Source organism: Oryctolagus cuniculus, chromosome 4, assembly GCF_051225735.1.
Source record: "Oryctolagus cuniculus isolate XC-2025 breed Fujian yellow rabbit chromosome 4, ASM5122573v1, whole genome shotgun sequence".
In the NCBI taxonomy this organism is placed as follows: Eukaryota; Metazoa; Chordata; class Mammalia; order Lagomorpha; family Leporidae; genus Oryctolagus; species Oryctolagus cuniculus.
In genome coordinates, this window is record NC_142870.1 from 62,657,883 (window position 1) to 62,671,375 (window position 13,493).

At 38.7% G+C, this 13,493-nt stretch overlaps 1 protein-coding gene across 29 annotated transcripts in view; it reads left to right on the forward strand.

Annotated features, from left to right (window-relative positions):
- The window catches only part of BBX (BBX high mobility group box domain containing), a 285,277-nt gene that overhangs the window by 61,695 nt on the left and 210,089 nt on the right, over positions 1-13,493 (forward strand). The window lies entirely within an intron of this gene.

Below are 13,493 nucleotides of genomic sequence, written 5' to 3' on the forward strand. Positions count from 1 at the left end.
CTTATCATTTGAGTCTTCTCCAGGCTGTTAGCAGCCAAATCATAATGATTTGCTACTAGATAACAAAGCAACCATGAAGTTTTGTTTTATTTTGTGATCAAAATAAAAATTATGTTGTGAAGTTTAAATGTCTGCCTTAAACATATGGGACTTCACAGGTATTAAATAGAAATAAATTTTGGCAAACAGAAGATCTTCAATTTTTTTCTGATTTACGACCTTGTATTTTGAAGGAGGCCTTCTGATAAACTGTGATGTTACTACTGTGTTAGGCTTTTGGTGTAATTCCTAAACTTTCAAAAGGGTAGAAAAGGACCTTGTACATCAGCTTATTTTATTTAAATTTTTAAAATTTATGTTATTTATTTGAAAGGCAAAGAGATGGAGAAAGAGTCAGACAGGGTAATCTCCCATTTGCTGGTTCACTCCCCAGATGCCCTAAACAGCTGGAGTTGGGCCATGTCTAAGCCAGCAGCTGTAAAATCAATTCATGTTTCCCATGTGGGTGGCAGGGACTCAACTTCTTGAGCCATCACCTGTTGCCTCCCAGGCTGCACATTAGCTAGAAGCTGGAATTGGGAGCAGAGGCAGGACTCAAACCCAGACACCCCCATATGAGATGCTGGCATTCCAAGAGATGTCTTCAACACCATGCCAAATACCTGCCTTGTAACTGCTTATTTTATAATACAAAGAAATGGAGCCTGAAATATTTACCTCCTTATTACCAACAGTATAACAAGGTTTTTAAGTAATTAATGTTTCATTTTAAGAGAAAAATTGATTCACTTGAGAGTAGTTTTTAAATGTTAATTCAGGCTTAAGAGATATTTATTCTAACTTATTATCAATGCTTTCTTCATTATACACCAATTTCCCTTCATCTTGCTTTAGTTTCCATTTTTACTCCATCCTCTCTTTTTTACATGGATATTATAAAACAAGAAAGGCCAATCACTTCAAACTTTGGAATAAATGGTACTTTTTTTTTTTTTGGAATAAATGGTACTTTAAATTATATGTTAGTTCTTCCAAACTTCATTCAATGAATTTTGCAATTTGAAATGATACTGTTTTGCCTTTATTTTTGTATTCCGTTTAGAATCAGAGTTAATAGCTATCAATTTCATTTTTGAAACTCATTTATTCATGTGTTTCTGTGTGAAAAGCTATGAGCTGGACACCAAGAATCATAGTCTCTAACCTTTATTCTAGTAAGGGAAGTCTCTTTTAGTAATTAAGTATGCATTATTTGAATTCAAATGATCATAGGTGCTTATAGACAGAAAAATGGAGTGATAAGAGAATTGTGGATGTGGAGTTGGCCAAAACTGTAGGGCCAAAGAGGGTTTCTTTGAGGTCTTGATGTTTCAGTTGAAATCTTAAGAATTATCGGCAGAAAGGGTTGGGGGTCAAACAGAACAGCTGCAGTCAGTCCAGAGGCCGAGAACTGGTGAGGGAGCCAGAGGGAAGCCAAGCAATGTCCAGTCAGTGGAACCCAAGTGGAGGGAATAATAAGCTGAGCACGTAAACCCATTGTTGCTTGTAGCAATGTGTTGCCCACTGGTGGTGTTCTGAAAAGCCATTTTAGAGAAAGGGAGGGCGTGAGAACCAAATTGTAGTGGGTTGAGGAGAGGGTAATTGCTCAAGTCATTGGGTTCCTGTTACCTATATGAGAAACCTGAATTGCATTCTCAGCTCCTGCTTCTGATGTTGGCCAAGTTCTGGCATTGCATGTATTTGGGGATTGAAGGAGAGGACAGGAGCTCTCTTTCTTACTTCTGTGCCTGTCTCTCTGAAATATATATATATGTGTGTGTGTGTGTGTGTGTGTGTGTGTATACATATATATATAAATTGAATATGTAGGGGTTGGCATTGTGGCATAATGGGTTTAAGCCGCTGCATGTGATGCTGCCCAATCCCACACGGGTGCTTGTTCGTATCCCAGCTGCTGTGCTACCTGTCTGGCTTTCTGCTAATGTACCTGGAAGATGAACCCCTGCAGTCATTTGGGAGAGTGGATGGAGTTCCTTGCTCCTGGCTTTGGCCTGGCCCAGACCCAGCTGTTGTGGCCATTTGGATAGTGAGCCAGGGGGTGGAAGATTTCTCTCTCTATCTCCCTCTCTGTAAGTCTGCCTTTCAAATAAATAAATTAATAAATCTTTAAAAAGAAACTGAATATATAGCGTGATTTAAAGGCATAGTGTCTGTTTATATGTTGAGGCTAGATGTTACCAAAAGAGACTAAGCCAATACTGTAAGATTATACCAGTATTTATTGTAATAAAAATCACATATATAGTATAATGAGTGCTAATGAATATAAGATGTAAGATCTCCCAAGTTAAGTAAAATTAACATAAATGATTTTGCAAGGAATATCTTTCTCATCAGAATTAGGGATGGTGTGTTCTACTCACTTAGGTCTGTGTGTCCAAATCATTTAATTTGTAGAATTCTTAGGAAGGTAGATAAAGAAGTGTGCTTGGTTCTTTACCCTCCCAAAGCTTATAAAAGAGCTGAGACAACAAAGGTACTAGAATAAGCATCTTCAGTAGTTTAATGGTAATTCTCAAGTGTTCTCCAGATTTCCTGCCTCCCAATTCAGTGGTATTTCCCTTGCTTCCAGATTGCTTTTTCTGTCAAGTTATTTGGCCCTTCAGATAATCATTTGAAAACAAAAACCTAACAGAGAAATGACCACTGATTCATGTACTCCAGCTGCTCCCGACTCGGCAGCCCTGGTTTAAGCGATCAAATGATTCCAGTTGGCACCGTTTCAAGAAGTTCCACCAGAGGAAGCAGGAAAGCCTAACTCTTGACTTGGTTTTTGAACAGTGCCACATAGCAGTTCTTTTACAAAGTTTCAGAAGTGGAATTGTGCTCCTCCTTTTCTCTGGGAAGCTATCAAAGAGAGGAATTGAACCTGAGTATTGTGGAAGTACAGAAATATCTCAAACTTTTCCTATGCCTGTTTTGAGACCTTGGCCTTGTTAATCACCTAAAAGGCACCCAGATGTACTTAGAGAAAGTGCAAGATCTAGCAAGACGAAATTTGTTTTAAAGTGTGATTTTTACAATTGGCTAGAGGTTTTACTTCCTGCTTCGTGAATTTTGAATAGTTCCTGTATGCCATTGTTTTATTGCTTTCTATAATTTTGAGCTCTAATATGCTCTCTTCATCCTTTTCATAGCTCTAAATCCTTTCTTCTTTTTTTCCAAGAATATATGATTTCACATGTATTAGTATTGAGTTTTACAGTTTTGAATATGAAGTATTTCCTTAAAGTGAACTTTTGTGTACATCTCTAAAAATATTTTTGTAAATAACTATTCTGTGGGAACTTTGCCAGTAGGGCTACATCAGCTTTAAGTATAAAATGTTATAAACAGAATTTCTTATATACACAGAAAATTACTTATATGGATTTTTATGTGCACCTACTTTACTTCAGTTCTCTGAGTCTTCATTTCTCTTAACAGTCCCTTTCTTGTGTCTTTAAATTGCTTTGAAGTTTCAGCAGCTTTCAGAGCACCCTCTACTTGCACAAATGAATGTCAGTGACCTGGTTGGGCTGCTTGCATCAGTGTCTCACGTCTACAGGTTTATTTCCTTGTTATTTGCTACATAACCAAAAGCCCTATCAGTGGGCCTGTGTCCAGCTCCTGAGGTAGGGACAAGTAGTAGGAATTAAGCTGCTCTAGGGTAGAGGGTCAGGGGCTGCACTCATCAGTGGCAGCACAGGTTGTGTTTAGTCCCAGTGGAAGTTGCAGCTTTGCCTGCTCCAGTATTGCTGGAAACTTAGTTACTGACTTGCTCAAGACCTTTCTTCCCTAATACAACTCCAAATACCTCCAGTTTCCAGGCTTTACCCACTCCTGGGAATTGGCCAGTTTCCTAAAGGTTGATGCCATTCTGGGTAGATTTTTTCCCCCAGTTCTAAGGATAGAGTCATATGTATAGAAATGAATTATTACTTTTCAGTGTAAATTGCCCTTCTCATTGGTCCTTGAAGTTCTAAAGAATGCTTTATTTTTTTTTTTTTTTTTTTTTTTTTTTACTGTGACACCTATCTAAAGCAAAAAGTAAACTTAGATAATTTTTCAATAAACCCTTTGACATTCTTTGCTGGACAGTGAAGAAAGTTAAAAATAATCAAAGTATAACATGGATCAAAACCATAGTTAGTGAATTCAGGGGAGCAGTGCAAGTTCATTAAAAGAAACTTAGAGGGCTGACCATGTAGCTAGCCTTTTGGGCACCCCTGTCACTGTTGGAGTAGCTGGATTTGATTCCAGACTCTGGCTCCTAACTCCATATTCCCACTAATGCAGACCCTAGGAGGCAGTGGTGATGGCTCAAGTAACTTGGTTCCTGTCACCCACCTGGGAAACCTGGATTGAGTTCCTGGCTTCTGGCTTTGGCCACAGCCTCAGCCTCAAGTATTGTGAGCATGTGGGGAATGAAACAGTGAAACAGAGTGCTCACTTTCTCTCTCTCTCTCTTTCTCTTTTTCTCTTTCTCTTTCTCTCTCTCTTTCTCTTTCTCTCTCTCTCTCTCTCTCTCTCTCAAATAAATAAGTGAAAGTTTAACAAAATAAACTGATTAAGACTTGGCTTAAGATACATCAAAGGTCCATAGGTTCCTTTCCTAGAAAGCAAAGGAGGAGACATTTTAGAAACATGTAAAATTCCTCCAAAATTTTACAGGGCTGTGCTGTATTGATGAACAAATATGTTTTTAAGCTTTCTATTATATACAAAAATAACTTGATTTTGAGTAAGAAAACCTACTTCAGCTCCTGACTTTTCTTCTTAAGTAGGTTCAGATCCTTGCTTTTCTCTGTATCTTGGTGTTTTTCTCTGAAATGTGAATAATAGTTACCTTGCTTTTTTTTTCTGAAGTAAGAATTTTTTTGTGAAATATGTTTGCTAAATTTCTGTCAATAAAAATTTTAGTTTATTATAGACCACAATTTTAAATATCTGTGTAGTTAGAAGGAGCTTGTTAAAACATATAGAAGTTGTAACTTGCAAATATTGAAACCCCTTAGGGTTACAAGGATGTTATAGTAGAAATAAGCCTTTTCTTTGGGAAGACCTTATCAGATAAAAACATGCAAATTAATGACACATATAATCTGATTTTAAAAATTATATTCTACCAAACACATTTATTTTGTAAGGAGCTATAAAAATAAACTAATGTTACACTTGTTAGTAACTTAAAAGGGAGAACCAGATCTCACACTTAATGTATTCTATTTATTTTAAAAAGTCTTAATAAAAAAATAGAAATATGTCCTTGAGGGAGATTACCACAGGTGATTGAAATGTTTAGCAATATTTCACAGAAGGAGCAGGGCAAATGAAGCCTGTGGGGAGAAAGATATCCCCTGCCAGTGAATTTCTCCTGGTAAGCTTTTATAATCATTGTGGCATTGGCTTTAAATTTTTTGACGCTGTATATATAGCTTGTGGTTTTATATTAGGGATTAACTCCATCAAGAAGTCCATAGTCTTCCAATTTAGGAAAACAAAACTGTCATGCTGCAAAATGGTTCTGATTTTTTAAAAAAAGGTGTATTAAAATCACCATTTGCTCTTTATGGGATTGCTGATTTTTAAAAAGAATCTTAAGCTAATTTTTAATAGCAGCCTTAGTATTGAACAGAATGCTCCATCTTTATGTTCCCTGGAGGCCAATAATGAAATTTTAGGGGATATTTAAAACATTTTAAAATAGATGTTTATGAGTGCACACTTTCTTGGGTACAATGTGATGTGTCAATACATGTAACAGTGTATAAATGATTACATCTGGGTATTTAGCATTTTCATTTCCTTAAATCTAAAAAAAATTTAGCATGTTATAATTGCATATATTTCTGGGATACAGTTTGAATTTTAATATGTGTATATAATATGAAGTGATTAAATCAGGATAATTAACATTTCACTGTCCTCCTTAGTTTTTTTTTTCTTTCTTTTTTTTTTTTTTTTGGGTGACAGGCAGAGTGGACAGCGAGAGAGAGAGAGAAACAGAGAGACAGAGAAACAGAGAGAAAGGTCTTCCTTTTTCCGTTGGTTCACCCCTCAATGGTCACTGCGGCTGGTGTACCACGCTGATCCGTGGCCAGGAGCCAGGTGCTTCTCCTGGTCTCCCACGCGGGTGCAGGGCCCACCTCCACTGCACTCCCAGGCCACAGCAGAGAGCTGGACTAGAAGAGGAGCAACCGGGACAGAATCAGGCGCCGGACCGGGACTAGAATCTGGTCTGCTGGCGCCACAGGGGGAGGATTAGCTTATTGAGTCGCGGCGCTGGCCTGTCCTCCTTAGTTTATACTTCAAGTGTTTAAGAGCTGATCTCTCCGAATTATTCAGAAAATATCTAATAGGTTGAGAACCATGGTCCCCTCACTGTGCTGTGGAACACTAGAAGATATTCCTTTCACCTAAAGGTATTTTCGTACCCATTATCCAGCCTGCATCTATCTCCAGACCTCCTTCCCAGGCTGTAGTAATCACTGTTCCACCTTCAGATTGGCATTTTTGTTTCTTTTAGAAAGATTTTTGCATACAACCTAAAGTTTAAAGTTTATTTTTTCTGTGTTTATCAGTATATATCAGCTCAGATTTTAATAATAAAAGGAACACATGCAATTTTTAGGAGACCCAAGGGTACCTTTTAAAAATGGGTATAATTAGATTTGTCAAGATAGTAATAGTATTTGAAAAGTTCTAGGACTGTTAGCTGGTCATTGATCCTAAGCATCTTTCCCCACAGTGTACACCTACAGAGTCAGCAATTTCTTTGTTGTACTACCTAGTTGTAGGAAGTGGTGTTTTTAGATCAAGCTAAAGAGTTACCGTAACTCTACATTTTTCAAGAACCCTATATATAATAAAAATAAGTATTTTTTTAATTGCCTCTGACTATATGTAGTCACAACTTTACACTTTCAAAAAGCTAATTATCTTAGAGACTTCCTGGGTTTTCTAAATCTTTTAACACCCTCGTTCATAGTTCAAGGATAGTCTGCATTTGGCCTGAAGCAGTTCTAATAGCTGTAGTCAATTAATCAACCAATATGAAAGTGTTTATCTGACACTGACCTTGTGCTAGGCACTTTGCTGGATATTATGGGATAAACAAAGCCCCTTGAGCTAGTTAATAAATTTTAAGTGATCATGATCCTAAGGCATGTCTTTTATCTGAAAACTGAATACTGGGGGCAAATATTCACCAGAGTGATAGCTGCAACATCAACTCAAGGGCATTTTCTTTTTGTTTTCCCTACCAGTTGCCCCATAAGTCCTCATCACTTTTGGTGATCTAAAATGATCACTATCCAAGGCGACAGGCTTCTAGAACTAATTGAATGGAAAAGAAACCCTTGAAAGAGCCTGAAAATATTCAGGTGACATTTTTTCCAATAGCTGTTGACTGCAACATAGTGTACTTAGTGCTGGGGATAAACAAAACTTGGGTGCTCTTCTGTGGAGATCCTACAGGGTATCAGGGAAACCAGATGTGTAGTCCCAGGCGGGAGTCATCAGCACCCTAATTGTCGCTCTGCCTGAGAGAAAAAGGCCAACAGTGAGTTTCCCCCAATCTCTTTAAATGAAAAAAATAATAATAAGCTTTAGATTTAGATAGAAGCTGTAGAGGAAAATAATGAGTTAAAAGCCCAGACACAGTTATTCAAAGGAACCCAGCACTGACATCACAGGAGCCTATGATTTAAGGTTTGCCAAAGGAATAGAATTGCAGTTCCATACTTGAGAGGGATGTTTTGCTGGGCTCTGACACTTTCAGAGGCAAATGCTTTTCATTGTGCCTGCATCAGGTTATCAGTGATGGTTGATTAAAATGATCACCTCCTTCCCCAAGGGGCAGATAGCCTTTATTAAGTAGGTAGGAGTTAGGTCCCAGCCTATACCACTGGCTGGAGGTTTGCCATTTTTCTCTGTGGTATTCTTTTAGGCACCCCCACCCAGCCACTGCCAGTCTAGTAGGTGCTATTTTTCATGTTCTTGGTTCAGTTTCTCCGTTCTGCTGCACGCTGTTCTTTTCCAGCAGCCTGCTTCCTTCCTGACGTCTTCCCTGAAGCTCTCTTCCTCCCATCAGTCTCACTTATTCAGATTCTCAGTTCTGTATATTTCATCACTGAGGTGCTTCCGAGACTGAAGGCCCTCCAGGCTAACTATAGAGAAGGTTGATGATAGAGATGGAGATGATGATAATGATGATGGGAGAATAAAGATAGTGCTATAATTATAATCATTTCCAGAGAGGCAATAGTTCCAACTCTGAGCCCTAGAGTCACACTGGTTAGTCTCAGTGCTAGCACTGTTACTTCTTACCTTTGATCCGAAGCAAATTGCTTTACCTCCCTGGGACAAAATCTTTCTTCATTGATAAAACAGAAATGAAAATAGTAGTATCTACTACATCATAGGATTGTTGGAAGAATTAAGTGAATTAAGATGTGTCATACAAGAATGCAAAAAATGTTATTTAGAAGCTTAGTTTGTAACTTGAACAGTGGTAAGGATGCTATCTCATTTGATCACTTTTGTAGATGTGGAAATTGAGGCTTAGAAAAACTAGCTTGCTCAGTTACAGGATCTGGATTCAAACTCAGGTCTGAGTGACTCCACAGTGCCTGCTCATGACTAAAACTTGACGCCCCATAGGAATCACAGAACCAGCAGGAGTACTGCCACCACTGCTTGCTGCAGTCTGTTGATCCTAACAGCTGCTTCAGTGGGGCAGGCACTTGGCTGAACCTCCATCTGGAGGCTTGAGTTCTAGTTCTGGCTTTCATCCACTGCCTTTGTGATCTGAAGCAAGTCACTTAAATGTATTTGAGGCTCAGATTCATAATCAGTAACCTAGAAATGATAGTAGAGTCGTGTAGAGGATCAAGGGAGGATAGAATAGCAACCACACAATTCACTGAAGACAAAGAGGTGCCTAGCTTGCCATCCTGGGCATTTTAAATAGAATAGGTAATATAAGTTAACTTTTAAAAACTTTATCTCTCCTCTGACTTCACTTGAATGTTACTTGCTGTTTCTTCAAAGTGAAAGGTTTATTTTTGTGTCTCTGAGAATGAATCCAAGGTTCTGGGGCATCCGTTGGACCTGAAACTTTGGACTATCAACCACCATAATATGCAAACACATTTACTGGGCAGATAATTAATAACAGTAATGTGGACCTTTGTGGGTGTTTGAGAGAATGAATAGGGTCAGAAAAATATGTGAAGCCTCTCTTTGCTGTGACTTTTTGTTATATCAGAGCAATTAGAGTTTTGAGTGGAGTGCTTCGTTAAAATCTATCTATACCATTACTCAGCAGTTTCTTTCTTTTGTTTTTCAAATATTTACTTATTTACTTGAAAGTCAGAGTTACATAAAGAGAGGAGAGGGAGGGAAGGAACAGGGGGAGAGAGAGAGAGAGAAGAGAGAGAGAAGAGAGAGAGAGGAGAGAGAGAGAGGAGAGAGAGGTCTTCCATCCGCTGGTTCACTCCCCAATTGGCCGCAACGGCTGGAGCTGGGCTGATCCGGAGCCAGGAGCCAGGAGCTTCCTCCGGGTCTTCCCATGCAGGTGCAGGGGTCCAAGAACTTGGGCCATCTTCTACTGCCTTTCCAGGCCATAGCAGAAAGCTGGATTGGAAATGGAGTAGCCGGGACTTGAATAGGCACCCATATGGGATGCTGGCACTGCAGGCGGTAGCTTTACCCACTACACCACAGCACCAGCCCCAAGCAGTCAGTTTCAATGGTTTAGAACCTATATGACCTTTGGAAATAAATCCCAAACTTTTGATGTATTTTATATGTGATGAATCTATTTAACCTATTTCTTAATAATAATTTCTTAATAAACAAACAGATCTAATGAACTCTTGGGCTAATGTTAAAAACTGCAACAATTACAGTGGGATGGAGGGCTTTATCCAGCCTTTCATTGATGATAGGCGATAGGATGAGCTTGGCTAAAAGGGAAAAAAAGACAGAACTTAGTAAGTTTTCTTGATATTTAAATACAGCATATTCATGAGGAAGATGTTCGGCACAGTGTTTAGGACTCCACTCGGGATGCTCACATCCTATATCGGAGTCCCAGCTAAGCATTTGATCCAGCTTCCTGCTAATGAGTATCCTGGAAGATAGCAGATGATGGCTAAAGTGCTTGGGTCCCTGCCACCCACAAGGGAGACCTGGATTGAGTTCTGAGCTCTGGCCTCTGCCTGGTACAGCTGTAGCTGTTGCAGGCAATTAAGGAGTGATCCAGGGGATGGAAGATTGTTCTTTGCTTTCAAATACATGCATACATATGTGCATATTTTTTAAAAGTATATTCACATCTATAAACTCCTGTTAGTTTTATAAAATTTCACTTAACTAAGTGAGATTATTGACTTCTTTGTCTGGGGAAGAAGGTTGGACCAAGAAATTTCTGGTGTCTCTCAGGGTTGGCAGCTTTGACCAGGGCAATAGGAATTGAACTTAGCTCATGAGATTTCCTGTTCCCCACCTTGTTGGCAGAAATGCAGAGAGCCTACGTAGAAAGAGTGTCAAGGTCTCAGGGTCATTATGTATGAATGCCCAGCAGGATGGGTGGTATTAATAATTGCCTAGGAAACACCAATAAGGTTTAAATTATGTTGATGTGGTCTATTTAAGAAAATTGGAACAAGCATCCCATTTTGGAAAAATTTTCATTTAGAATAGTTGAAAATTAGGAAATAAATTGGTATTTAAAGAATATAACTACAGATACCTAGAAAATGTATTTCTCAAATTGGCTCAATTCCCCAGGATGTATATTGTGGTGTTTGTTTGTTATATAACTCTATGATGACATTTGAAAGATATTTTTGAATGATAAAAGGGTAAATCAGTGTAGTAGTGTAGTAGGCTTCAAGCTTTTTTTTTTTTTTTTTTTTTGCTACAGTAAAAAATTCGGAAAACTGTGAATCCCCTCACATATTTGTTCATTAGCACTTAAATTTTTCAAAGTTTATTTTTTAAAAACTTCTTATTTAAATAATTTTAACATACAAATATTTTACATATTTATGGGGTACTGTGTCATGTTTCATTCCATGTATACATTATGTGATGTCCAACCAGGGTAAATACATTTTTTCAAGCCTTAAAATTTCTTTAAAGTGAAAACAAATGAAAAATTTTTAGTGAGAAATATACAATAAATTAACATTACATATCTTCATCATATGTTTATATCATTTGCTAATGGTATAAATGCCATGGACGTTGCTTAATAAATTTGTTATATATTTTTAATCAAACAATGTAACATTATAATATCTTCCATTATCCACTAACAAATTACTCCTCAACGGTTTGAAATTCAATGTTGACTTTTCTCCTTAAAGTTCTACTTTAACATTACCCACCAAAATTTATCCTTCTGTATTTTTTTTTCCACAGGCAGAGTTAGACAATGAGAAAGAGAGAGACAGAGAGAAAGGTCTTCCTTTTTCCGCTGGTTCACCCCCCAAGTGGCCGCTACAGCTGGTGCATTGTGGCCGGCACGCTGTACCTATCCGAAGCCAGGAGCCAGGTGCTTCCTCCTGGTCTCCCATGCAGGTGCAGGGCCCAAGGACCTGGGCCATCCTCCACTGCACTCCCAGGCCACAGCAGAGAGCTGGACTGGAAGAGGAGCAACCGGGACAGAATCCAGTGCCCCAACCAGGACTAGAACCCGGTGTGCTGGCACCGTAGGCGGAGGATTAACCTAGTGAGCCGCAGCGCTGGCCTGTATTATTTTTTTTAAAGATTTATTTTTTTTTATATGAAAGGCTGAGTTAGAGAGAGAGAGAGGTCTCCCATCTGCTAGTTCAGTCTCCAAATGGCTACAACGGCTAGAGCTGGGCCAATCCAAAGCCAGGAGCCAGGAGCTTCCTCCAAGTCTCCCATGCAGGTGCAGGGACCCAAAAATTTGGGCCATCTTCTGCCTTCCCAGGCTATAGCAGAGAACTGGATTGGAAGTTGAGCAACCAGGACTAGAACTGGTACCCATATGGGATGCTGACACTGCAGGCTATGCCACAGTACTGGCCCTTGTATTATGTTTTAAAATTCTATTATTAATCACCGTATCATACTTCTGTGGTAAAACATTAATTTTCTGTGACTATGGATTAATCTAAGTGATTTTAAATATGTGACTAAAAAAATGAACACTTCAAGTCTGTGTAACAAAAAATATATTTAAACCTAAGTGATCTTTGTTGAAAAAGTTACCATTAGGGGCCGGCTCTGTGGCTCACTTGGTTAATCCTCTGCCTGCAGCGCCGACATCCCATATTGGTGCTAGGTTCTAGTCCTGGTAACTCCTCTTCCAGTCCAGCTCTCTGCTGTGGCCCGGGAAGGCAGTGGAGGATGGCCCAAGTGCTTGGGTCCCTGCACCCACATGGGAGACTTGGAGGAAGCACCTGGCTCCTGGCTTTAGATCGGCGTAGCTCCGGCCATAGTGGCCATTTGGGAGGTGAACCAATGGAAGGAAGACCTTTCTTTCTGTCTCTCTTTCTCTCTCTCTCTCTCTCTCTCACTGTCTAACTCTACCTGTCAGATAAATAAAAAATTAAAAATTAAAAAAAGTTACTATTAGAGTAGTGGTTAGTACACAGTTGATAAGAAAAATCCTAAATTACAAATTTTGATAATTATTAGAGATAATTGTATAATTGCAATTTTATTATAATTCATTATTATAATTTTATAATTATAAAATTCAAAGGAAATGTTTCTTAATTCTTATTAGTGTCATATTTCTAACTTCATAATTAGATGTACACTTAGAGTGAATGTTATTATTGAAAAAATTCTGCTTTTTTAAATATATTTAATTCATTTTAATATACACACTGAAATTTTGTTTACATCAATAAGTTGGAAGAAAATGAGAGTATTAGTATAACAGTGTCACTCATTTCTTTAGATTCCTTTTGGGTTATGTTCAAAATCACAGTGATATATTATTTAAAATTATCTTTAACGATTTATCAACTGACAACTCAATTAAGAACGGGTAAAGCCACCTGAATTTTGAAAGAAGACTGATGAGTTTAGGGCCATTTCCTTTTTTTCTTTTTTTAAAAAGATTTATTTATTTATTTGAAAGGCAGAGTTACAGAGAGGCAGAGGCAGAGAGGGAGAGAGTGAGCTTCCATCTGCTGGTTCACTCCCCAAATGGCTGCAACAGCCAGAACTGGGCCAATCCAAAGCCAACAGCCTGGAGTTTTCTCCAGGTCTCCCACGAGGTGCAGCGCCCCGAGGACTCGGGTCATCTTCTACTGCTTTCTCAGGCCAAAGCGGAGAGCTGCATCGGAAGTGGAGCAGCGCCCATATAGTATGCCAGCACTGCAGGCGGCAGCCAGCTTTACCAGCTATGCCACAGCCGCTGGCTCCAGGCCATTTCCTTTTTATCAACAATATTTCTAATTGTC